Source organism: Melospiza georgiana, chromosome 2 (assembly GCF_028018845.1).
Source record: "Melospiza georgiana isolate bMelGeo1 chromosome 2, bMelGeo1.pri, whole genome shotgun sequence".
NCBI classification, from domain to species: domain Eukaryota; kingdom Metazoa; phylum Chordata; class Aves; order Passeriformes; family Passerellidae; genus Melospiza; species Melospiza georgiana.
In genome coordinates, this window is record NC_080431.1 from 1,943,576 (window position 1) to 1,969,153 (window position 25,578).

The window sequence follows — 25,578 nt, forward strand, 5'->3', positions numbered from 1 at the left end:
GGATTCTGCCAGGGAGCAGGTTTCTATAAAGTTTAAGGAGCAGTCAGTGCCCTGCAGAGCATTTTAAATCTTCAGGTAGGATATGGGACCTAGATCACAATCAGTCTTTAACTTCTCAGAGGGGACTCACATCTGATATCAGGATAAAATTCTACAGAGGAGATCAGGATCAACCCATGTAATTTCTAATATTTTTTCTGGACTTCTTCCTCACTACTATCATTCCAGTGTCATCTGTCCTCAAGTGCATCTTGTAGCAAAAAACCAAGCTTCCATAGAATTTTTCATGATGGATTGTACTGAACGGTTTGATTTTTATTGAGGTGAATCATAGTGAAATGGATAAAAAAACCCTAGTAAACAAACTCACCTTTTCTCTAGCTGAGCCTTCATTGCAGACAAGGCTCTAATTGCAAACTTCTCTTAAATACTTTGTTTAACCAAATGCCTTTGCTTCTACTCCAGCCACATCTTTATTGTGGTGTGTAAGTTTGACAGAGACATCGGTCTCTGCACTATCAGTAATTTTATCTTTTTGCTGGTCTTGCTGGTCTTGCAGTACATGAGGGTACCTGAAAAAACCTGGTTATATCAGTAATTTCACATGGAAGGCCAAAAGGTTAAATAATGCCTCTTGCTTGGGCAGAGAAAAAGAAACAAACAAAATATCCAACCGAATGGGGCTCAAATAGGCCCCTGAAACCAAAGGATTAAGATATTCTGCACTATTGCTTTTCCTAACATTAAGACCTTTCAGCTCCAGAACACTGTAAAAACAAAAAGAAGAAAAAAGAGCACCTCCAAGCTCCCCATGCACCAGCCTCAAGCTGCATGTGACCATTTTACACGTCTCCAGGGCCGTGCTTTGTTTTGGAAGCTGTCCCTCCCCTTCCCGCAGCGGTGAGCTCATCACTGAGCCCTAGCAACCGCTGCTGCCGCCGAGGAGCGGCCGGGCCGATCCAAGGGCTCGGCTGCGAGAGTACAGCAGCATGACACGCTCCAGAAAAAGCTTTTTCCTGGAGCAGAAGGGGATAGTTATGGCAAACAGATGGAGGGAATGGAGTCCAAAACACACTGTGTGACCTATCTGCGATAGAGTCGCCTTGCGTTTCGTTCTGGCAGCGCTGGAGCGTCCCCGGTGCCAGCAAAATGTTCCTGAGATGAGGATGTTGTCAGCAGGCTCCAGGCTCCAGCCCTCCCCCCATCAGGATTTAATGGACAACATAGCCCAGCAGTAAATATTGACTGGAGAGAGACTTATACAAAAAATAACATTACAGAAAAGCAAAACAAGAGTATTTTTTCGAAGTCGAGGGAGCACATCTTTGCCTTCCAGCTATGTGACAAGCTTGGCTTCACACTGTCCAGAGCAAGGCTCTTAAAATCCACGGATAGGAAAGAAAATGAACTCTGAATAGGGCTGTGCCCCATTATTAATCTCCCTAAATCAAAGTGGAGGTTTTCTTTCTCTGTTTGACAACACCATGACAAAATTCTAAGTGTGAAATGGAAAGTCCTGGAGCCCCACAGAGATTTGCTAAAAGAGGCATGGGTCAGGAAAAGCAGGGACCAAGACTACCAACAACAGCAGCTATCATCCAAAGGGCCTGCACTTAGGAAGCCTTTGGTTATTTAATACCTGTTCTCTAGGAAAAAATCATCAGCCTTTAATGGCCTGCTAAAGTCAATGATAAAACCTGGGAGAGAAAACAGAAGAAAGGGAAAGAAAGCTACAAACAGCCAAGTCCCCAACTGAAGACATCGTCTGTGGCCTGTCTTCTTTTGTGTGAGTCACGAAGAAAAACCATCACACAAAAAAATGTCATTGATATTAATAGTCAACAGCAGAGTAACACAAAACATTCCCAGTGCAGACATCTGAAATTGACTGTCCCTGTGTGTGCCAGGAGCTGCCGCCCCTTTTGATCGGCCATCTCTGCTTCTTTTGGGGGCTTCCCCCAACTTGTTCCAGCAAAAAAAGACCCTGCCTCTCCTCTCATCCTACGGGACTAGTCTGGCTTTCTCCTGCTCGTTCATTCAGGGTATTTCTGTGCCTGTGGAGGAGCACGAGGTTCAGCACAGGGTGGTTTCTGTTTATTTTAGATAACACTTTATGACCTCTGCCTGGTGCCTGTCCTTTTTCAGGACTATAGTGCTGCTTCAAAATTGAAAGGTCTTAGAAATTCTCAGAGACTTGGATGCTGAGGTCCTCCTAAATCCTCCTTTAGTCCTAAATTCTCCTTTAGTCACAGTAAAATTCTGTAAGTTTTTCTGTGCTGGGGACTGTTTCTGCCTCTGTTTTTACACCGCCAGAACAATGGGATTCAGATGTGGAGCAAGGCCCGTGGGGACTCCTGTAATACAAATAACACATTAGTAGGACATGCTGCTGGAAGTGTGAAAACCAGGGTATAAAATCCCAGCAGCTGCATTCCTCTGCTGTTCTGGCCAACAGAACTCGATGGCAAACACAGAAAATGAATGTAGGAGCACCTGAAGCAAAACTGTGTCAGCCCAAGGGACGTGTAGTGGAAACTGCTGGGCAGCGTGTGCCAAGTCCCTGTCCCCAGTGAGTGCTGAGCTGCCTTTCCCACATACCTCCCTCGGGCAACAAAGGAGCTGCATGCCAGGATTTTTGCTGGCTTGGCATTGCACAAAAGGCCCGTGGGGTGGGTACAATGGAATTTAGGCTGGGCACAGAGGCAGCGTGGGTCTCCAACAAACAATAGCAACAGCAGGATCAAAACAGCAGGCAGAAAGTGTATGCACAATTACCAGAGCAAAACAGCTGAGGCTGCAAGGACATTACAGCCCCAGCCCTGTCTCCAAGCAGGATCCCACCGTTGTTAACCTAACCACCAAGGGATCAGGCATGTATTCAACACGATGCAATGAATGTTATCCAAAAGGAAGGTGAAAAGAAGCGGGATTAACCCAAGGCCATAAATTCCAGTCAGTTACTCCAGGTTGACATGGTGTTACGCAAGTCAGTGTCCAGACTCCATGACATAACAGAGGCACAGGCATGAATGTACAGAGGTATCAGGACAGAAACTCAGGACAGGTGTCAGAATCTGGTAAAGAAGAAAGCAGGGAAATAAACACAATCATATCTGAATTATAAGTGCTCAAGTGAGAAACACTGGAGAAGAAAAGTACTCTTATTTGTAAAGAAACCTGATAAATTAACCCTCCCTTTTAGAGGGGAGAAGAGGAGAATAAAAATTATTTCTGCTGTCTGTCTTTATTGAATAAACCAAAAACATAATAGTTGAAAACAAGCTAATTTATTTTAGGACATTTTCAGGAAGAAAGTTCAGTTCAAAATATGAACCCTTTAACTTCTTAATATTCATGAGAAAAGCATCTCCAGGTTTACAGCTTTTGAAAGGCACTTGCTCTGTATGAAGTCTGATGTTTGCCTCACCTTTTTTCATATTGGCATTAAGGAGAGAGGAAGAGATGACGATAAAAATGATACTATGGGAAGTAAAAATGAGAGATTGAGTTTTTGATCACAGCTCTATCAGTGAATCAGGGACATGTTTGTATGGCCATCAGAATTTAGTACACCCAAGTAATAACTTGCAGAACTGACTCTGTCCTTGGGGATTTAGGCTGCACTGGTGTTCTGCATTAGAACAAGAAGATAAAAAAGGATGGAGGGATGGAGAAGAATTATTACATTTTTGTAACTAGCCAAAATATTGTGCTAAAAACCCAACCTGAATAAATGGAGCCTGCTGAATAATCAGTCTTCAAGTACTGCATGGAAGCTTGAATAGAGAATTGAATGGGATTTAATTCTGGGGAGGCCTGGAAAATGAAAAGGCCTTCAGTGTATATGAAAAATAACACATGCAGCTACTTTCAAGCCTTTCTCACTCCTCACAGTGGAGCAGTTCAGGTCTGCCAGCATGGCACTTCCCAGCTCAATAAGTGACAGACACAGAAGAGCTCTCAGTCCACTCACAGAAAACTGTCAAGACATAATGTTCTATACATTTCAGAAACAGCTGCCTGGTTTGATTTTTGGGTTTGGATAGCTAGAGAAGATTTCAAGATCTGTTCATGTCACTATTAAGCAGGAATTTTTGGATAGAAATGGAAAGAGAGTTTTACAATCTTTTTGCAAATGCCACCTTTATGTTTATTACATATTAATATCCCATTATTACTGTTAAATTCTCATTTCAGGTGCAGAGGCTACGATCCTTTAATGCATCAACCAGGACTTTGCACAATTTTACCTGGCTTGCAAAGGGATAAAATATAAATATCTAAACCAGAAATTTCTGATGTGAGGCAAGTATCAGTTGCTGATTAGAGAGGAGCAAACCAGTCAGGGCATCAGTGTTGATCCCTTGTGTTTGAACATTTGGCCCTCACATGGAATCATCTTTCAGCAGGATGTGGTATAAAAGTGAACGTGACAGACTGAGCAGCAGCTTGGTGCAAGGAGATGTGGCTGAGGCATGAGTAACAGTTGCTGATAAAAGCTAATCAGCAACTCCTCAAGGCCTACCTGAAACTTCCTGAAATGGCCTGCAAGTCTCAGCTTGTCAAATATCTTTTTAAGTACATTAGTGCCTGATTGCACAAAAAAAAAAGGGTAAAAGAACTAAACTAAGAACTGAAATAGCCAGGAATACCAGTCTTTCCTGTGGCAGTTTTAATTTTGTTTGGTATTGGTGGAAAATAAATTTTTTATAAAGGGTTTTACTAACATTTTCTGTGATATTCTGTGATGATAATTTTTATGTCAGCAACTGTTGACAATGCTCTAAAATCTGTGGAATTATTAAAACTCTTTTTGATTAGGCACTGGGGTTAGCACTAAACTTGTTCATACACCAAGTGAAAAAAGCTCTTACTCAGATCTGATCGGCCATGTGACTCATCCACTCTTGACATTTTCCCAGAGCTGAGATGAAAAGTGAAGCAAAGTCCCATTCTTAAAGACAGAAGCTGTGCCCAGGCAGGTGGTTCTTTCCAGAGATTTTTGTGCCGGTGCTGTGCTCAGGTTTGTGAGGAGAGGGGGAGAGGAGCTGCAGAGTTAAACAGAGGGGAAGCAGGGCTTAGCTTCTCCCTGGAGCCAGGCTGATTGCTGAAAACATTGGAGGAGCAGCCCTGGCAGCAAGCAGCTCTGCAGCCTCCAGGCCACCATAAAACAGGAGCTCCTTTTTTCCACAAGAAGAAAAGGGCAGTGTCTCTCCACAAGCTCTTTACCACATGGTGCTTTTGTGGGGAGGGAAAGCCTGATGCTGCAGCTCAGAAGCAGGGGGAGAAGAAAGGAAACCTGCTCATTTCCAGTGCTCCTCTACAGCCCTCTTATTTGTAGGGTAGAAAACACAGGCAATGCAAGCACATCAGATTCTTGGAGCTGCTATTTAGCTGCTTTTCGAAATTCTTTGCCACAGCTTTTTTAGCACCAAACCTTTGAAAGGACTCCACAGCATTACAATCCTACATTTCCATCTCCAGGGCTTCAGGGATTTAGTACAGGTACTCTCAAGGGTGAGTGGGCTCTGGTGTCCACCTGTAACACCCAGGTAACACCATCCTTCACCATGGCCTCCGGGCCATCCTTCATTAACAATCTGCTAATGATAAACACCATCTGTGCTTTACCTACAGGAAAGGCAGCAGGAAAAGCTGGGGTAGTCAATCCAGAGAAATGAACTTACTGAAGACATGCAGATACAGCAAGATGTCTAAACAGAATGACTGTTATTAGGTACTGCCACTATAGAAAAATTACAACCTTTATTTACACAAGTTGGATTTTTGTGACAACCAAGTTCACAACTGGAGTCACAAGTAATGTAGCAGCTCAACGTTTTTATAAAGAAAATTCCAGTTTAACTGGTAGGTTTTTAACTAAAAAATGACACAGGAGCTGTGTTTATTGAGAGCTAGGCATTTCAGAATTCTTTGTCTCTATTTTCACACTCCTAATAGGCACTGATTCTAGCAAAAGTGTTGTAGTGTTGCAGTGATTCTCCCTCAGGATTTGCTGACATAACTGGAAATATGATGATATTGTAGCAGCAAACCACCTGATCATTGTCTGCCAATGATTTCTGCCTCCTCACACTCCAGTCTTGCAAACTCTGCATGTGAAATCATTATTATTTTTTCACTGACTTCATAAAACTACTTTTTTCCTATCTATATGCTCACAAGCTGACTTAATCAGCTTTAAATATGCAGTCTGAGAGCTGCACTGCTTGCAGTAAAGGTTTAGCTCAATACCTTAAGGAAAAGATTTGCACCTCAAAAAGCCAAGTGAACACAAAAGACCAGTTTGAGAAGTGCCTCTACATGTTGTGTTTCCCCCTCCTGAGATGTAACAGAGCTGATGTCAGAGAAGTCAGCTGTGATCACCATTTTTAGGGCCTTTACATCAGGAACTGCTGAGATTTGTTGGGCCCTGGCTGCCCTCCAAGTTTTGAAACAGAGTTTGCAGAAGACTTATCTTATTTTGAAATTCAGATTTTCCTTCATACTCTTCAAAGAACCGGGTTCAGTAATTTTGTAGTGGAGCCAGACAGGTTTTCAAGTTGGAGCAGCCAAAGCAGAGACATGTGGAGAATGTTTTCATCAGCATTTTGTACAGGTTTTGTTAGATGTTATCTCCCTCATGCTGGTTGATTACTTGCTCTAACCCCTCCCACACATCCCTCAATTTATTCATTCCTCCTCACCCCAGGAAAGACCAAAATAAAATTGCTATTGTTGTGCCCACATGTAATATTTCTTCTCCTTGCTTTTTGTCTCATCTATTTATAATCTATTCAAGACAGAGGCTGTCTGGTTTTCTGTGTTTGTAAATTATGTGACAGATGATACCCAAACTGAAGATGGGCCCTCAGGCACAAGCAAATGAACTTTGGCACTTCTTGATTAAGTGATTAATGCGTCTCTGTAACATTTCTACCAGAGGTCACTGTCATCCTGGAGCAAAGGGAGATATAAACTTGCTCTTCAGCCATCTCTCACTTCACAGCTCAGGATAATAACAGGAACAGCTTCCAACTGTCTGTACAAGTTCCTGTGCCAGGCTGAGCATTGCAACAACCAAGGAAAAACAATCAAAATGTTCATCTATATCTTCCAAAATAACTTCCTCACCTGCAGACCTCCATTCTTTAGAATAAAAATGTTATTTCTGTGCTAGCATATCTGACACTTCAGAAGGATTTGCACAGAATGGATTGTACAACTTCTTAGTAAACATTTTCCTTCCTTCCCCATCAGTTTGAAGGGAGGTGCTGTAGGAACCATAGAAAGTTTCTGTACAGCAACAAAAGAGCTTTTGTTGTGTCCCTGGTTCTACTGTCTCAAAGAGCAGAACAATTTAGTAATTAACAAATATTTAGAGGGATTTGTTCAGTGGCCTGAAGCACAATTAGGCAAACTCAACTCCTGTTGAGTTGGAGAGCTGGATTTCTAATTGCCCCTATGATACAATACACCTCTCACTCCACAATATAACAAACACAACCTGTGCTGGACAAACAGGTAATAACACAATTATTTAGGGTTTAACAGTTAAATATTTCATAACAGATCAGAAATAGGACTTGGGACACTTAGTGTAGTTTAATGGATTCCCTTCCCTGACTGGCACAGCCCCTGTGGCCAGGGGAGAGGAGTTAGGGCCACCAAAGGCTCCTGCTTTTTACTCACAAAGCCCATTGTGAAAATAAAGGAAGCAGGGGACAGAAAAAGAGATCTTTTGGGATCCAACCAGCCCATAAAGATAACATCATAATTTCTTGTTTCCTTCTCTCCCAAAGATGTGTTGGCCAGACAGCTTCATTACCCACAGATGAGGTAAAAGGAAATTAGCAGGAAAGTCCTGTGGCAGTAATTAGCAAGGAAAAGGAGTTAGGGGCAAAACCCACCTATCTTGAAGCACTTTCCTTTCCACAGCACTGTTTTATCCTTCCTCCCAGGTTTACCAAGAGTTATCCTCCCTTCCTGACCTTACCCTTACCTCAGCAGCCTCCAGCCAGCTCTGAGGGGCACTCAAACCCAAAGCACACATTTGTGTCCTGCTGGGAGACAATCTTTTTACTGTCCAGCTTTTACCCAGCAGCAGTGTTTGCTCTGGGCACTGCCAAATTCACCTCTCCAGTTCAGGTCTACACACAGCCCCAGGGCTCCATCTTCCCCAGTCCTGAAGCCACAGGGGCTTGTGATTCACTGGATATCAGTGGTTAGGTCCAGCTTATGGACTACAAGCTGGACAGCCCTGGATTTTACTGTCAAAAAGGACAAATTCATTCTTAAACACTTCACTTCTCTTTTTGTTATGGTTCAGGATACACCTTCCTAAGTTGCTCCTCTGTAAATGTGTAAGGGCATGGATCAGTGCACGTGGTTCCAAGGTTATGTAAGAACACGTCTGTTATCACTGAAAATATGGAAAGGGAGACTTATCTATTCCATATTCTTAATTTGTTCTGGGAAAGAGGATTCATTTAATCAACCCAGAACTTTCTGCTTGACTAATCTTTCTCTCTCAGCATTTCCCAATCCACATTCTTCTGGAAGGAGAAAGGGCCCTAAGCAATGACATGTTTGAAGTTTACCTGGCAAGGAAGGAGCTCTTGGACTGAAATGTGTGTCCACAGATAAGGTGGGAAAGGAGCACTTTCATGTGTTACGAAATTTGCAATTTTTACTACAGGACAGCCAGACTGTGTTATTTCAAATATTGGCTGAACACTATTTACTGATTACTCTTAGATACAACAAAAAATTATGTCATGGTTTGGAGTTACTTTTTGTTTGCTTTACAGCAGTGAAACCTTCTTCAACAAAAGAGTGTAGAATAGTTTCCTTTTTCTGCTATAAAATAGAAAGGCTTGAAAAACAGGTTATGAAGAGCTCTAGAAACAATGGCAGACTTTAAAAAAAGGACTGTTGACTTTGTGTAAAACAAATTAGTTTTGGTTACTTCACCCAACCCTTAAATCATGCATGAAGTACTCATTAAATGAGTGAACTAATGGATTTATATCTCCTTGGAGAAATTCACAGCTGAATTTCAACTGTGGGAGATATATTTTGGTCTGATGTATATTTAAGAAAAAGAAATATGGCACTGGTTATCATTTACAACTACAATAAAGTACATCAAACATTTTAAGAGTGCATGTTTATAGAGAAATCATTTTAACAGATCTAAAGTTTACTAAAATCTTCACTAATTTCTTTGTAAAAGCCTGCATAATAATGTCCCCTCTTCTTTCAGGGTCTAGGTTATCTTCCATTTAAGGTTTCATCCTATCTCAGCAGACCCTTCCTGTCTCACTTTTTTGGCTCAGGATGCTCCACTCCCTTTTGTTTGAGCAATGGGAAGTTCACAGCTCCAACAGGAAGGCCGCACCTTCCCAAGACAAATCAGATGTTATTGCATGACTCACTTTTCAGGGATAACCTTGATAATATGACATACAATTAATTTTAAAAAAACTCCAAACCAAGAAAAAAATTAATATAAAGAAAAAACTCCAAACCAAGAAAAAAAAGCCCCACAAGAGTTTCATCTGAGTTTTGCCTACTCCTTTTCCTTCTCTTAAATTTTACATATATGTGTCACATTTTTTTCCTCCTTTAATACATGAGAATCTTCCATTTCTCACTGTTTATTAAAGAATGAAAAATTTGGCCTCTTTTCAAAGCCTTTGCATGCAACAAGTAATTGAAGAAAATTTCAGTTTTTGTGCACCAATAGTCTGTACAGCTTGATACCTGCTGGTCTAAATTAACACACAAATAACATAAACTATAACCTTGTTTAGATTTGGAGAGTCCTGTGTTAAAATCTCATGCCATTTCCATGAGCTGAGAGTAGAAAAATTTACCCTGTTAAAGAATTCACTTAGCAACACAAATTAACATGATGCAATTATTAGAAATAAAATGGAAACTCCATAAGAGTCTCATGTAATTTGAGAGTCCTGTTATGCTTGCAGGTTTCCAGACATTCTAGAAAATTATGTAGGGTTTGAGTCTAAATTATTGCAACAAAACCAGGAAATGTTTGACAGCTCTTTGTAACTATCACTGTGATACCTGAGATGAGCAAAGATCCTCAGGGATCAAATCTTGGGCAAACCTATATGTGTGAGGAAAAAAACCACTAAAAAGTATTGAAAAGTCTAGAAGCCTCACAATAATTTTAGAGTTTTAATTGAAGTAGTGGATTATGGTTAAGATCAACTCATGTCTGCTGCAGCATAAATTCTGTTGTGTTAAAAATACGATTTGAGATTGTAAATTGCACTCAGGCACATGAAGGAAACCTTTAATTGGAAAAGAAGTCAAAGAGGGTCACTGGTTATGTCAAGGATCCTTCCCTGGCAGGAGTGAGGTTCATCTTAATCCCTCATGCACCACCACCACAACAGGCTCATGCCAGCTTTTTGGATGGCTCAGCCGTGCTTCCACTTGCCTTGGCTCATCCTCTCAGTGTCCTGCCAGGGACTTCTGGCACTTGAGTTTATCCTGCCAGGGAAATTCCAGCTCCAGCTGTTGAAGTAGGTGGCTGTGGCCCAAAAAGACATGAAACTCAGGATTATTGGTCTCACTTGAAATAGGGGTGAGCTGTCCCAGGTGATGCAGCTGTCTGGCAATGCAGAGGGGCTCTTTCCCATATTTTCCCTGATGGTGAGGAGGATATTTGCTGCGCTGAAGTGGGGTTACGGCTCAGGGAGGGGCATGGCCTACTGCCCTAGGCAACTGATAAGAACCACTTTTCCTCTTCCAGCCTCAGACCTGGAGATTAGTTTGGCATTTCCTGTTTCAGCAGCCAGGACAGTGGCAAGGGAGAGACATTGGGAGTTTTTGGCAGGAATCACCTGCCTCTTTTCCTCTCCAGTAGCCACTGAGGCAGTAGGGAATGGGCAGGACAATGGTGCAGGAGAAGGAGGGAAGTCCTTTTCTAACCCCTAAAATTTGTTCAGCCAAGTCATAAATCTGTCAGTCTTCATTACCAACACCACATCTTCCCTATGAATCCTGAGTGAAAGGAGATGATACCTTTCTTTCCAATGTTTATCCCAGACAGGACAGGAAAATAGGAAAATGTGGAAAGAGGCATGAGATGGCATGGCCATGAGGTCTGGGGTGCTCAGAGACAGGTATTTTCATCAGAGGGCAAAGAGAATGTACTTTTGGTGCTGTCCTGTGCAGAGGCAGGAACTGGACTCCTTATGGATTCCTTCCACTTCAGATATTCTGTGACTCTAAATCTGAGCAGCTTGGTGTTCTCTGTGGTGCCTCATGGGGAGTAGGTTTCAAACTTGCTACATTAGGTCTCAAAAAGCTGTTCTGATTACAGGGTGATGTGTGTGACACATATGACATTTAAATCTTACACTGTCTCTCAAGACATTTTTATGGAACCCTAAACTTGAGATTTCATCAGTTTTCCTTCTCTTGGACAACTGCTTCACCTTTGCCCTGAAATGATGAGATGAACTCTGGTCTCAGTGTGTGCAATGATACAAATTTATGGCATTTTATTTACTTTTCAGTTGTCCATACCCATTTACTCACGGGCTGTACACTTGCCTGACTCGTACACACACAGCCACTGCTATGTAACCTCAGTCAGCATCCTATTACCCTACACAGATCACACGGGGGCTGGAAGGAGGAATTCTCCATGTGGAAACATGTGGAAAACTAATCCTGTGACATTTTCAGTGTGACAAGAACCAGGACAGGCTGTAATTCTAACCAGACACTCTGTTATTGAAAGATACATGGTCCAATTTCTTGTCTAAAATGCAGATTTTAATAGGGACCAGAGCTTTGGGGTGCTAATCCAAGCCAAATTAAACTTTGTGTACTTTGAGGCTTAACTATCATTACCATATTGTGTAACTCTTTCATTACTTCTTGTTTGTCGTGTAATGTCTCCTTCATATTTTTTTAATGAAAACCAATGCAAAATGATAGAACAAATAAGCAGCTCTGTATGTTAGACATAACTAACACAGTAACACTTTTAAATGAAATAGTTTCTTATTCTCATAGGGTTTGTTCAGGAAATGAGAGTCTTCTGTCTGACATCTATGGAAGGAAAGGAAATCTTCAGATGGGGAGCTCAAGGGGGCCAAGAAGAAAGAGCATGGTGCTGGTGTCTGAAGATAAGGTCAGCTGGCCTTCAGCCTTAATTTGGAGTGGTCTTTGGCATCCTTGGAGACACTTCTGTTAAAAAGAAAAAAAACCCCTGCATTTTGAATTTACAAGTCATGGTCAATAGAAAACCAGAAATTTTGCTGGAGGCATAATTGACCAATCTGTGTCCTCTGTGTTGGGCCAGAGACCCTTAAAATTACAGGGAAAAAAAAAAAAAGGAAATCTATGCCAATCTGCCTGAAAAGTTGCCATTGAGCTGCATATATTATGCAGACCAAACTCCCAGTAATGCTGTTTCCTAACTATCTCCATCTGGATCACTGAGTTCTGAACTACATAACAAAGCTCTTCCCATTTGGATCCTGATTTTGACCAGATCATTCTATATCCCAGTACTTCTGGGCCAAGGGAATTTGCGTCATTAAAATGTCCCAAGAATTGTGTTACCGAAGGTGTAAATCATAGGTTGCTGTTTACCACAAAATGCTATGGGTTATGCTGGCCAGGACCAAACCAAAATGAGGAATTACAACTGCTTTTGTGCATTCTGCATCCTCAACTGAAATGTATAGCAGTGTTGTTTGTGGACCAGAGGTCCCTTCTGGGAACATCTGAAAAAGTTAAAGTCCTTTTAAGATGATCTCACTGCCTGCAACAATTTGCATCCACGAAACACAAAAGGCCAGAAGAAAACTTGTTTGAGTGCTCCAAGTTGTTTGTTTCACCAAGAGTCTTACAGCTCTGACAGGACCCTGACTGCCTCCAGGTTTTGGTTTCCTGAGCTGAGAATCACTTTGGAAGCAGCCTTTCCCTGTGAGTCTGGGTGATGTTGGTGACCATCTGTAGGAATGAGACCTAAAGCCATGAGATACAATGTGGGATGTGGTAAAGGGATTTCTGTGGGATGTGCCATGACATGCACGTGCATGGTGACATCTGAGTGTGAGAGGTCAGCAAGGGGAAGCTGGATGACTCTAATTCCTGCCTCAGCCAGGTAGAAGTGGGAGACATTTTAAAGCCTCATGTTTCTGTTACATCACTGCATGCTCTGCAAACTCTCGCTTTGTACCTCTGACATCCCTCACTATATATAAAATGGCTGCCACCACCATGACATCAACAGCAGAGTATTTGACTCCAGTCTCTCTTCTACTTCCCTCCAAAGCACAAACGGGCATTTGAAATGCTCAGTGTTAGAGAATGATAATCTGACCATCTTGCAGACAACTTGACAAGCTTGGTCCTCTCTCATCCACAAATCAGAACAACTCTTTGTGAGGATTTGTGCCTCCAACCCTGCTGGAGTACCCAGGAACACTTGTACACAGCGCTACACAAGGATTTTGTAGAGCTAGTCCAGTTATCAGTGGAAATCTGACAGAATCTAAACCCAAAGTTTAGATTCAAGAAATGGAAAAGTTTAATTGGAAAGTTTAACTTCAAGAAATGTAAAATAAATCTAAAAAAATAGAAACCTGTTGCACTCTTGGTGTATCTGCTGGTAAAATTACTGAATTAAACCAGATTTACAGGGTTGGGGTGGTAAAACACAGTGTAGGTGACACTGTGATCGGAGATGAGAACTAAATTAGGGTGTAACCCACACTGTTGGTGCTTCTGGGACCTTACTGCATGTGACCCATAACCAAGTGAGTTATTATCAGAAATTCAGCCCAGATGCACGCAGCCCTTTGATATCTGAGGTGGAAAGCAAGGGGGCTTATTTCTGCCAAATTTCTGTACTCTTAATGCAGCAGTGTCTCTGTACCTGACCCTGTCCTTGCTCCTGGCCAGACCTGGGGTCTGTGACCGGCTCTTGTTGCTGTCCTGGGCCTGTTCCAGCCTGGCCTCTCTCCGGCCCTCAGTCGATGACAACCCCCTTTATCTGGGCATTGAGCAGATAATTTAAAAGACACTGAATAAAACAGTGTTGATTTAATCCCTCCTCTGAACAGTGCCACCTCATCCTGAGCAGCATTTAGCTCTAACTCTGGGAAACGGATTGCAAAGCTGTGCTCAGCTGAGAACCCCTGTCAGCCATGGTGGAGGTGCAAGCCCAAAGGGCTGACTCACATTTTCCAGCAGAAGCCAAGCACAATGGTGGAATGGGAAAGGGTTTCTAAGGAGTACCAGGCTGGCGCTGCTGGAAGCTCCACTCTTCAGTTTTTCCACAGGCTCGGTACAGCAGGGCGGGCGGCAATAAAGGCGCGTTCTCACTACCCGCCCTGCTGAAAAGTGTTTGAAGCCACTACTACTCAGGCTGGAAAGTTTAGCTCTGTCTCAGTGCCCATTCTATGTTTGGCCTTTGGCCTGAGGTTGCCAGGAGCGGGTTGTGTGAGGTTACTTTACATTAAGTGTATGTGGTTTGGTGTTCCCATCTCCCTGCCCAGGCCTGTCACATAGGCCTGTGTGCCCCCCAGCCCCTCAAACACCCACAGCAGCCACCACTGCCCTGCAATCATGACCAGCTTGATCCAGATTTGGATACATGGCTTGAACTCCATCCACTCCAAATTCCTGAGTCACCCTGTTCTGCAATAAAAAAAATTTCCAAGCCAGAGGTCCAGTTCTTGCTTACCCATGTATTTTAGACTTGGACATATAGATGAAAAATTAAACAAATAGAATGTTTTATGTGTCACAATGTTCTTTTAAGCCATGCACACTTGTGCTGGTTTCAGCTGGGGTAGAGGTAATTTTTTCCCCAGTGGCTGAAGTCGGGCTGTGTTTTGGGTCCGATCATACAGAAATGGATTTGTTATTGCTGAGCAGGGCTCACACAGAGCCAAGGCCTTTCCTGCTTTTCATGCTCCTGGGAGGAGGTTGGGGGTGCAGGGGACACAGCCAGGACAGGTGACCCCAGCTGACCAAAGAGACATCCCAGTGACATCCTGCTCAGGATATAAAGGGTAGGGAAGAAGGAGGAAGAGGGGACATTTGGAGTGATGGGGTTTGTGTTCTCAAATCACTGTTAGGTGTGACGGGGACCCCTGCTCTCCTGGGGATGCTGAGCACCTGCCCATGGGAAAAAGGGAATTAATTCCTTGTTTTGCTCTGCTTGTGTGCAGCCTTTGCTTTCCCCATTGAAGTGACCCATGAGTTTTCAGCTTTTATTCTTCCCATTCCCTCCTTGATCCTGCTGATGGGGGAATGAATGACAGGCTGTGTGGGGCTGGGCTGCTGGCTGGGATTAAGCCATGACAACATAATGGATTTCATTTTGGCTCCTACAGCTATCAAGAAATTTCAGACTGAATTTATCTGCTCATCTAAATACATCTAAACTCACACTTATAGCTCAATTTCTCTTCATGAACATAAAAAACTTCCTAAAAGGTCCCATTTTTAAAACTAATTTTTTTTCCTATTTTTATGACATAGAACCTTACGTACAATAATTTCCAAGAAACACAATAAGTTTGTTGGTGTCAAGTAACAGACCATAAGACAGATATAGCACTACCAGAAACAACAAAACTTCCTGTTTAAACAAGCTATTATACAAGCATAAATAATGCCAAAGTACAAATTTATATTTACATCATATGGTGGGATTTCTTATAATACTTTCAACAGACTACAACCCTTTTTTAATCTGTTCATTTTCAGTTTGGCACCCAAGTACAAAAAGTCCACAGATGACAAAGTGACCTCTCTTCTCACTGGTTTCTGACAAGGAATTTAGGACAGTGATACCTGCTGTATATTTAATTTTTATGGAACCATCTCTCTTAATTTTCTTGCTGTTTAAGAATCTAAGACATGTGTGTGCTTGGAACAACACTGACATTAATAAAAAGGTCAAATAAAAGTGCTTATAATGAGCCAACAAAGTTGGGATCTGAGCCAGACATTTATGGACTAGCTTTGGCATGAAAGGACACTTTCCACTCTTCTGAAAGCCAGATGGACTTGGTTGCTCTCCTCACCACTGCAATCAGAATTCTTTGATGATTCTGAAGCTAGCAAATTGCTTTTTAACCAATTTTCCCTTATGTCTCCTACCAGGATTTGGAGCACTGTGCTTTTCTCTCCCAGGCTTTATCTCAGATTTGCATAGGCAAATCACACTCAGCTACCTCTGGAAGAAGAAAAAATGAGGGGGTAATTCCACAGAAAGGCCTCCAGCCTCTGAACAGGAGCAGATGAGAAAATTACCAGCAACCCTCCTTGGTTTGGCACTCTTGGAGAGTTTGTTGAGGCAAGTAAAGTCTAGGAGAGAATGAGAGCAAATGCTGAGTAGACAGTGGAATTGACACACTGGCCTCCATATTAATGGAAATACTGCTGCATTAATTCTTCCTCTGTGGTTTAGACATTTTCTTGGACAAACCTTGGCATTAATCTCCCTACGTATTTTTTCCTCCCTAGCTGGAGTATTTTAGTAGGATACTACTACAGAGTAAGGTATTACTCACACTAAGCCACTGCTTTGGATCTGTTTGGGAGGAGCTAAATGTGAACTGAGCAGTGACAGGAGAGGGGAGACACATCAGAAACGTGGCATCCAGAAGAGGGTAAAGAATGGAACTTCCTCACTCCCATGCCAAGATTCAGGAGCATTCTGATGAGGTGGTTCCCTCTCCATGGACACTTCTGATAATAAAACCTAAAGGAATCCTTCTCAGTCCTGTTATCCTCCACATAAATTCACACCCCTGTTGCTCTTGGAACACATTCCCTTTCCCTGAGAGATTTTCCAGGAGAAAGAACTGCTGTCCATAACTCAAGTTCTAAAGGACCAAACTGCTGTGTGCAGAAAATAGCTGGGGCTCTGTCAATCCCATCTTCCCTGCCTCTCCAGGGCCCAGCTGGCAGCTGGACTGGAAGGAGGTGTCGCAGGCATTTACTGCCTTTGGGACAAAAACTGTGATTCTAAGAATGTGCTATTTTTCTGGGGTTTCTGTCTTCCTGACAGACAAGGAAAGAGTATTTTTTTTTTTTTACATTTGAGATCTACTGGCCATAAAAATTTAGACACTAGAGATAAAGGTGATATCTAAATATAATGTGAAAAAGTGCCTGTTTAACTTGCAAAAGATACCAAAAGTATAGTAGCAAAAATGCTCAGTCCTTGTGCTTTTTCTCTAATGCTGTCCATCAGAGACTTTTTCAATGCATATAAAAAAAATTAATAATAGTAATAATAATAATATTAATCCAGATTTCAGTTTACGTGAGTGCAAAACTGAAGCTACTGTGTCACTGTCAGAGGAGCTGTATGATGTGGTTAATATATAAGGTGACCAATCTGCTTTAGAGATTATTTTAAATGAACTTTCATTATCTTAGGATATTAAACCTTGCTGAAGGTGGAAAAACTGTTTAACATAAGTATTTCTTTTAAAAATTATCTTTTTCCAAAAATTAAGTAATACCACTATCCAAATAATACTGCTCAGACTTACTGGAATTGCCAACACAGATATTTCCATCAGCTTCAATTCCATTTTTTGCAGCCTTATCCAGTACTACTGAATATAGGTAATTTTCCTCTTGTTTTGTAGAAAGGAGAGATAGTCTTGGAAAACATTTTGGGAACTTTTAGAATAAAGAAGAACAACACACTTTCTCTAGAGTTTGGATTTGAGTCACCCAGGGAGGAGGATGAGAATTTCCCTGTGAGCTCAAAAGACTTTGTTGTTTGGAGACCAACACTGAGGAACCTACTCAGAGGTTGGTAATTGCCCAACATTCCCAAGTTTGCAGGTGATGGGCCTCCCAGTCTGGAGCTGCAAGGCTCCTGCCTTTACTGGAATTTTGGAAGTTCTAGGTTCTCATGTTTATGTCACAGTCTGGTGAAGAGCTGGAAGCCACCAAGTTCAAACTTCTAGGTTTGTGTCATACCAAAAAAAAAAGTTTCCATTCCTGGAAGATTTGAATTTTCCAGATTTACCTGTTTGACAGATAATACTCAACAAATGTTCTAAGGGAGAGTAAAATCCATTCTGGCAGCATGCCAGATTTTCAAAACAGAAATGCTCACAAGTCCAAAAGAAAAGACCCATCTCTGTCAGTCCCTTAGCTGCCAGTAATCAGTTGGAACGCTGGTCAAGGGAAAACTCCTCAGAATCTACATCAGAAAATTAATTCCAAGGGAAGAAGCAGATTCAAAACTCAATCTGTCGAATGCTTTGGAAAAGCCTGTGAATGAAACTGTTCAGTCCTGGATGTATTTGGGTCTGGACTGACAGTATAAGAGATTAATCTCTCCTGAAACATTAAATATCAGTAAACTCTTGTTTTGCAAATCCACATAACAGATTTCCCTTGGGATTCATTTGAACTTGAAGTGATATTTAGGGTAGGATGCCTTAAAACTGTCTGAAGCAAAGACACTTCCTTTTCATTATGTGTGATAAAGAGCCTAAACTCAGTTTAGTGGTGAGTGAGCCTTTATATATGACCTACAAAACCCAGAAAGACAAAATGGAAATGCTGACATAACAGTAGTTGAGTGTAACTACTTCTTTTTTTGACAATTTGGCATCTTCATAAAAATCAGTTTTGTTTTTTTTTTTTTTAATGAACTCACACAAATTCTTGAAATGTCAGCCTGCAATAATTTTCTCCTTGCCAGTTATTCTCCTGGTGTACAGGAAAACAGTTCTTTTTATGTTAAGTTTTTCCTAGAAGTATTTTTTTAACTGAATAAAATAACACAATGTAAACAATAACACTATGCCTATGTTTTATACTCATGAACATGATCTGAAGCTTAGATAACCTGGATACAAACGAATAGAAGCACCTTTACTGATTTGAATTATATTCTGAAAAAAACAAACAAACAAGGAACAAACAACAACAAAAAAATCCAATTCCCTAATAAAATAAAATTAGTTTCAAATTCTCTACATATTGTGAGACTCCAAAAAGGAGAGAGGTGAAGTTGTCAGAGACTGAAATATTGAGATAGATATAAAGATAGATATAAAGATAGATAGATAGATAGATAGATAGATAGATAGATAGATAGATAGATAGATAGATAGATAGATAGATAGATAGATAGATATGAAAACCAACCATTCAGGGTTGTTTAATCTGTTTCAAGGGATCTACATTAACTAGGTCACCATTGTCTTCCTCCTAAAAATCCCTGTTTTATGTTCAGTCCTGAAATGGGAATGCTTTGGAAGGAGATTCCCTTTGAGCTGTAGCTGCCAAAACATCAAAGTGCTGAAGATGAAGCTATCACTTGAAAATAAACTAGAAGGAAAGTAGGAAAAGATTTTTTTTTCTGTTACAAAACTTCCAGTGGTTTGCTTGTTGTTTGCTTGTTGGTGCTTTTTTCCCCTTAAAATAGAAAGTATTTTTGGTATGTTTTGATCCTTATTTAGAAAACATTTTTGATTAAAGCAGTGCTGTGTTTTGACCTCATTCTTCTGGGTCATTCATTGCTTGTGTGGGAGATTTGCATACATAATGGAGGCCCTGGTTAAAGAGCTGGGAAATACAAAATGTGTCCTCCCTTTTTCCAAATAACTGGTGTTCTTAGTAGCATGTTGGTCCAGGGGTTTCATCTTTCAACACTTTAATTTAAAAATCAGTGCATTAACATTGTCAAAACTAACAGGAATTAGTGATCAAGGAGAAGAAAGCTAAGTGAGCTCACTGGACTAACAAAATAATTCTGTGGGGCTTCACTGTTTTCTGTAAAAGACACCAGGATATAACAACTTGTAATATGTAATGATTAAATTGATGAGAACCAAACAGATCAACTCAGAGTTTGAATAAATCCTCCACATGCCAAAACAGTTCAGTGAAGAAAGACAGCATTATCACAGGCATAAAATGAAAGTAAAAATAAATCTTTGCAAAGTTTGCTTTTGCCAAATAAAATGTAATTGTCTTTCATTTTGACATCAAAGGCATAAATCATAATTTAAAATAATCACATTGCCTTTTGAAGTCCTTATTAAAATCAGGCATTGTCCCAATGTGCATAATCCTACTTCCGTAAGGAAATATTTTATTTTTGCTTGTAGCCATAAAAAGAATTATTTCTGCTTTTTAGAAAAAAAAAATATTCTTCTTAAAGTTGACAGGTTAAAGAAGCTGGACATCAAAAGAAAATAGAAATGTTTTATTTCTGACTTATTCCAGTAAGTTTCCTCATTTGAAGCCTTCCTGGGCTTTGAATATGTCACTGAGCTGAGAGGGGTGAACCAGAAACCAAAAAAAAAAAGAAAAATTAAATATCTACATTAAGACATAAAGATTAATACAAAACTATGCCATAAGTAGCAAGAAAAATGGAGCTCATAAAATAAGTTCTATAAATGAAAAGTTTGAGAATCAAAAGGGTAAAAAAGGAGGGATTAGTCAAGAGGAAACATGCAAAAGATCTTCCCAAAATCTTTTACATAAACTGCCTTGAAAACTCCTTTAACAACCTGCTTTTGAGGCTGGCAGCTCCCTGCTTTCTCTGGCTCCCCGTGCTTGCAGCAATCTGGGAAGAGAGGAGCACTGTGTGCCTGAACAGGCAATGGGAGCCTGAGCTCAGCCAGGTGAGCTTGGAGTGGGAGGCAGCAGCTCCCAGATCCTTCAGGACTCTACTCCCACAAATCCCAAACAAACCAGGAGTTTGGCAAAAGGGCTGGAATGTGAACAAAAGAATTTGGAGGCAGGTATTTCTTCTAGAAAACGTGGAGCAAAGAAATCTCTCACCCAAGGGAAACCCTTGCTGGGCAGGAGGAGAACTCGGAGTGCTCCATATCCACATGGGATCTTCTGTGGAAGGAGTCACACAGAAGCCAGCACTCACTGCAGAGCTTGTAAGGGACATCTGATATGACAAATGAGACTTGCATCTGGGGATGCTCCTCCCATCAGGCAGGCCAAAACCAGAGGTAAAATATCTCTGCTGACGTCAATGGGAGTCCTGCCACTGGCTGAGGCCAGGGCCAGGAGTTCACTCCAGGATTTTTTTTCTCAGGTGATTTATCATAATTGCTTGTATCTGCCAGCTTAGTAGTGGAGAACCCACCCTGCCTTTTTTCTGTATGGCACTAGAATGTGTTCTTGTTGTTTAGAAATTGGAACACGTGTCACAGCAACACATTAAACACAGAGATGGGTGTTGAAATCACACCACTGGGCACTCTCTAATATGTGTTATTTACCCTTCTAATTGTGGTTGCTGCTGTTTGCATGAGAGGCTGTCTGTGGATTTGCTGGAGATTTGTCTCTTCCTTTTGTGGTTCCTGCTCATCACCAACACTGCAGTAAGAAATGCTCCCAGTCACAGGGAGGTAACTTTTGGAGCTGAGGATAAAGATATTTTTATTGTGTCCTAAAGGTAGAGCTGAATTGCTGGTTCTGAGAACAAAGACTATGCTTTCCCATGTAAACTACAAACAGTAACATGGTTAAAATGAACTTCTAGATGTGCCCTCTAAATGTCATGAAACACAAATACTGTCTCTCTACTAATGAAGCAAATAACTCATATATTCTGCAGAAAAGAACCAAATTACAAGTTAAATTGTTTGTGAGTTCTTGCATTCCAAAACTTATATTTTTCTTAAAATTTTGCTTTCAACTGAAAAAAAAAATTGTGCAAACCAATTTAAAATGAAGGGAACTGAACTAAAAATCCTCTTAGAATATTTTTACCATTTTTCATCTTAATATATAAGAAAAAATGCACCATTTCCTATGACCCACTATATACCATGTACATAATAGGAAAATCCAAATTAAAAAAAGGTTATTTTGGAATATATTGATCTGGATAGTAAAAAGCACTATTCCAACCTCATTGGGCACAAAAGGAAATAAGGCAGACTGAGCATGACCTACTGTATTAATTTTCTTTCCAGCCAGAAAGAGGAGGGAAAGGAAATGCAAACAGAAGATTAAAACCACAACTTGTTCTGCTGGGGTAACATTGGCTTCACACCAGTGGTGCCCCTTCTACAATGAGGTTTTCAACCAGCCTTTAGGGCAGATGTCAGGATACCTCAGAAAGGGACATAATGTTGCTGAAATGGTAAGAAATTCCCTAAGAGAAATTAAATATACAATGAAAAAGAGAGTAGGGTTCAGCATGAGGTGGCATTACTTTCATTCCAGCAACAGATTTTTGAAATATGTGTGGTGTTTATCTCAAAGACAGGCAGGAAATATTTTAAGATTTTGTAATGGTTGTTTTTTTGTAATGGATGTTTTCCCTCCTTCAGGGTCACTCCTACATGGTGAGTGGGTGCACTTCCATGTGCACCTGATCAACAGGAATACAAAACCTACAGGAATACTTGCAGAAAAGTCCAGGTTGGGAGATTACAAGATTCAAACACAGGCATGCAAAACCACAACATTCCCCTCCAAAAACCCCAGAAGGCAGGAAAGGAGCACTGGGAATAAAATGTAATGTATATACGGTTTATTCTTGCAGATAAATATACTTGCCTGATTCACTGTGTAAGAACTGTACTGACCTATATTTCTAAAATAAAAAGCCAGATGGCTGAGTCAGGATCAGATTTCCAGATCTGAATTATTGTCAGTCACAAATAAGGAAGTTTAGCAAATAATCTCAATCCAGAAGTCCTCTTTGTTACTTCTGCTTTGGATTAGGCACACCAAAACCAAGGCTGTTTGATTCCTAGGGAGAAACACAGATCTTCATCCCATTTCATGGTACAATACTCAAAATATACCCTAAATTTAAACTCACAATTTAACACAGAAAACACAGCACTGGAGAAAAGCAATTATTAAAATCTTTTCACTTATCACAAAGAGACTCACCTAATACTGAGATTTGTATGTCAGCTCTTTTCTTATTATATATATTTGGTTTCCCCATTAAAAAAATAAATATATATATATATATATATATATATAAACTAAACAAGTCCACTTCTATTCGAAATTTCAAGACAAAATTAAAAAAACAAAACTACAGGAAAGCTGTTTTACAGCATGATGTATCACTACCAGCAGAGTCAGCAAAGAGATCCTTTACTTCTTTTATTTTGGTGAATTCTGGCATTTTTTTTGGATTCAAACACATTTGGAACATGAGAGAAGGGCTGGGCAAAGCAGAATTACAATTAAAAGGGCACAAGCTGGTAACTGGCATCACAAATATTTTTTTTCAGGAATTGAATTTAGGGTCAGTTGCAATTTTTCCAATGCTTGCCTCTGTCTTCTGTTGGGGTAATTTTAAAATGAAAATGAGGCCTAATACATTGACAAGGTGTATGCACTAAATAATTATTAAATGAATTCAACTGTAAAGTTTCCATCTTTCACAAAATATTATGCACTGCCATCTCCATACAGACTTGGATCTAGGCCTCAAAATGTCCTTGGCTCCAGAATGGCTCCCAATAAAGGCTGGAGCCAAAGAAGGCATTTTCTTGGCATTAGGTGGGACTGTCCCTGCCCATCCCAGAGAACAGGACAATAAACAGCACTCAGTTTACAGTTTTATACCAGAAATAAATAAACTATTTACTGAATCCCTTTCTAAGGGAAAAGGGGGTCTCATAGAAGAGGTAGAGAAGCCAGGTGGCTCTTAGAGAAAGAGGGGTCATGGATGAACACAGGCATCGAATCTCATTTCTCCTTAAAATACTGAGATAATTCTATTGGATTGATACATAGAGCTGATAACTGCTGGCCTGTAGTCAGAGTCCAACATAAAGTGAACAAAAACAAGTTAAAGATGTGTTATTCCTCCAGCTTAACTTATCCACAGAGTCCTGCACTAAGCATCACCACAAGTGTTTTCCTGCCACTTTGTAAATAAAACAGAAAGCCTTGAGCCTCCTCAATGGATTCATTTTTTGTTCATAAAGCCAGTACACTGGCTTTTTTCTAATAAAGGAGTTACAAACAATTAGCTTTTACCTAGGCCTTCACTTAAAATGAAGACCAGAAGAAAAAAATCTTATTCAAACAGGCTGATTGCATTAAAAATCTGCAGGGTGGTTTTGCACCCAGTGAGTAAGGCACTGGATCAGTGGCACAGTTAGTGCTGTTTATAAACAGCAAATCTCCGTATACATTTCCTGTTATAAAATCTTTAAACAGTCTGGAAACATTTTCTGCAGGAATAAGAAAAAAAAAAGCAAGAAACAAAGGCAAAAATGTAACACTTCGAAGCACAGTCGGCCTGGACTATTTCTGTAGTATTACCTCACTGCTGGGAAACCACTGCACTGTGGCCATTTACTGGAAAACTAAATGCATAGAATATGGGAGACATAAAAATTTAATAAACTCAAGGTAAAAGCAGGGAGCTATGAAAAAATCAAGTTGTGAAGCATTTCAGTTAAAGCCAACTAATTCATATGCAGAAACCAAAAATGGTCTTGAGAATTTTCACTTTCTTGTCATGATTACCGGCAGGTGAAAGGCTTCCAAGAGCTATCACTTACATTTATTTGACTTGCTCAATCTTTCATTTAATGTCATTAACAGATGGTTAACCCCAAATGTATTTAACGCCAATTTTACAGCTTCAAGTAAATCCAGTGCTCCAACTGCGTTTATTTGTTTCAAAGCCCAAACTGTGGGAGAAGGAACAGCTCCAGTGAATATTAAAATCAGTGACGTTCTTCTGCTGACTGAAGACAAGGTTGACTCAAGCCATCCAATCTCAGGTGATGGAATTTAACTCCTGTGCTTTGGAGAAGCAGTGACTGGGATGCCTGGTAACTCCTCAGTTCCTTTCCCTACAGAACAGGGCAATTCCAGAATGGAGTTCAGCAGGAAGGCTGGATGGACATAAATAGCTAAATATTGAAATTACAAATGATGGCTGAGTCATGAAATGCAGCACAGCACAAGGAGGCCTCTCCTGACATTAACAACCTCCAGTTCCAAAAGTCAGATTAAGCTTCAAACCTCTCATCTCTAGACAGCAGACCTCATCTGATCTTGTGCATTCCAGCACTACAGTAAATGTATTTTTAAAAAATCTTAATGGAAATCAACGTTCTGTAGGAATAGATCTTAAAAGTGGTCTCTGGAGCCTGATATTTCTCACATAACATCAGCCCTGTCATTCTTCTCAGGAGGGGGGAGAGTGCTTCATGCCATGCCTTCTGTAAAGTTATTGCTGTCATCTCACATTTAATTAACCAGTAAATAAGAGATGCAAGCACCTGCTTGAACCTCTGTTTGCTGCAAGAGCTTCCTGAGCAAAGATTTCAGCTGAGTGGTGACATGGAAGCAGCAGTGTCATTTCAGTGGTGTGAGGAGAGGGTGACACAGCAGGTGTGAGGAGCCCTAACTGAGGCTGCTGCTGGGAGACACTCCTACAGACACAAATGGCTGTGTCCTATTTGCTACCGATGTGTTTTGAAATTGAATATTCGATAAAAAGGATGAGACTGGAAATCTAGGGATGAACAGGTGATTAATGCAATTTTATAAACCCATTTTTAATAATTT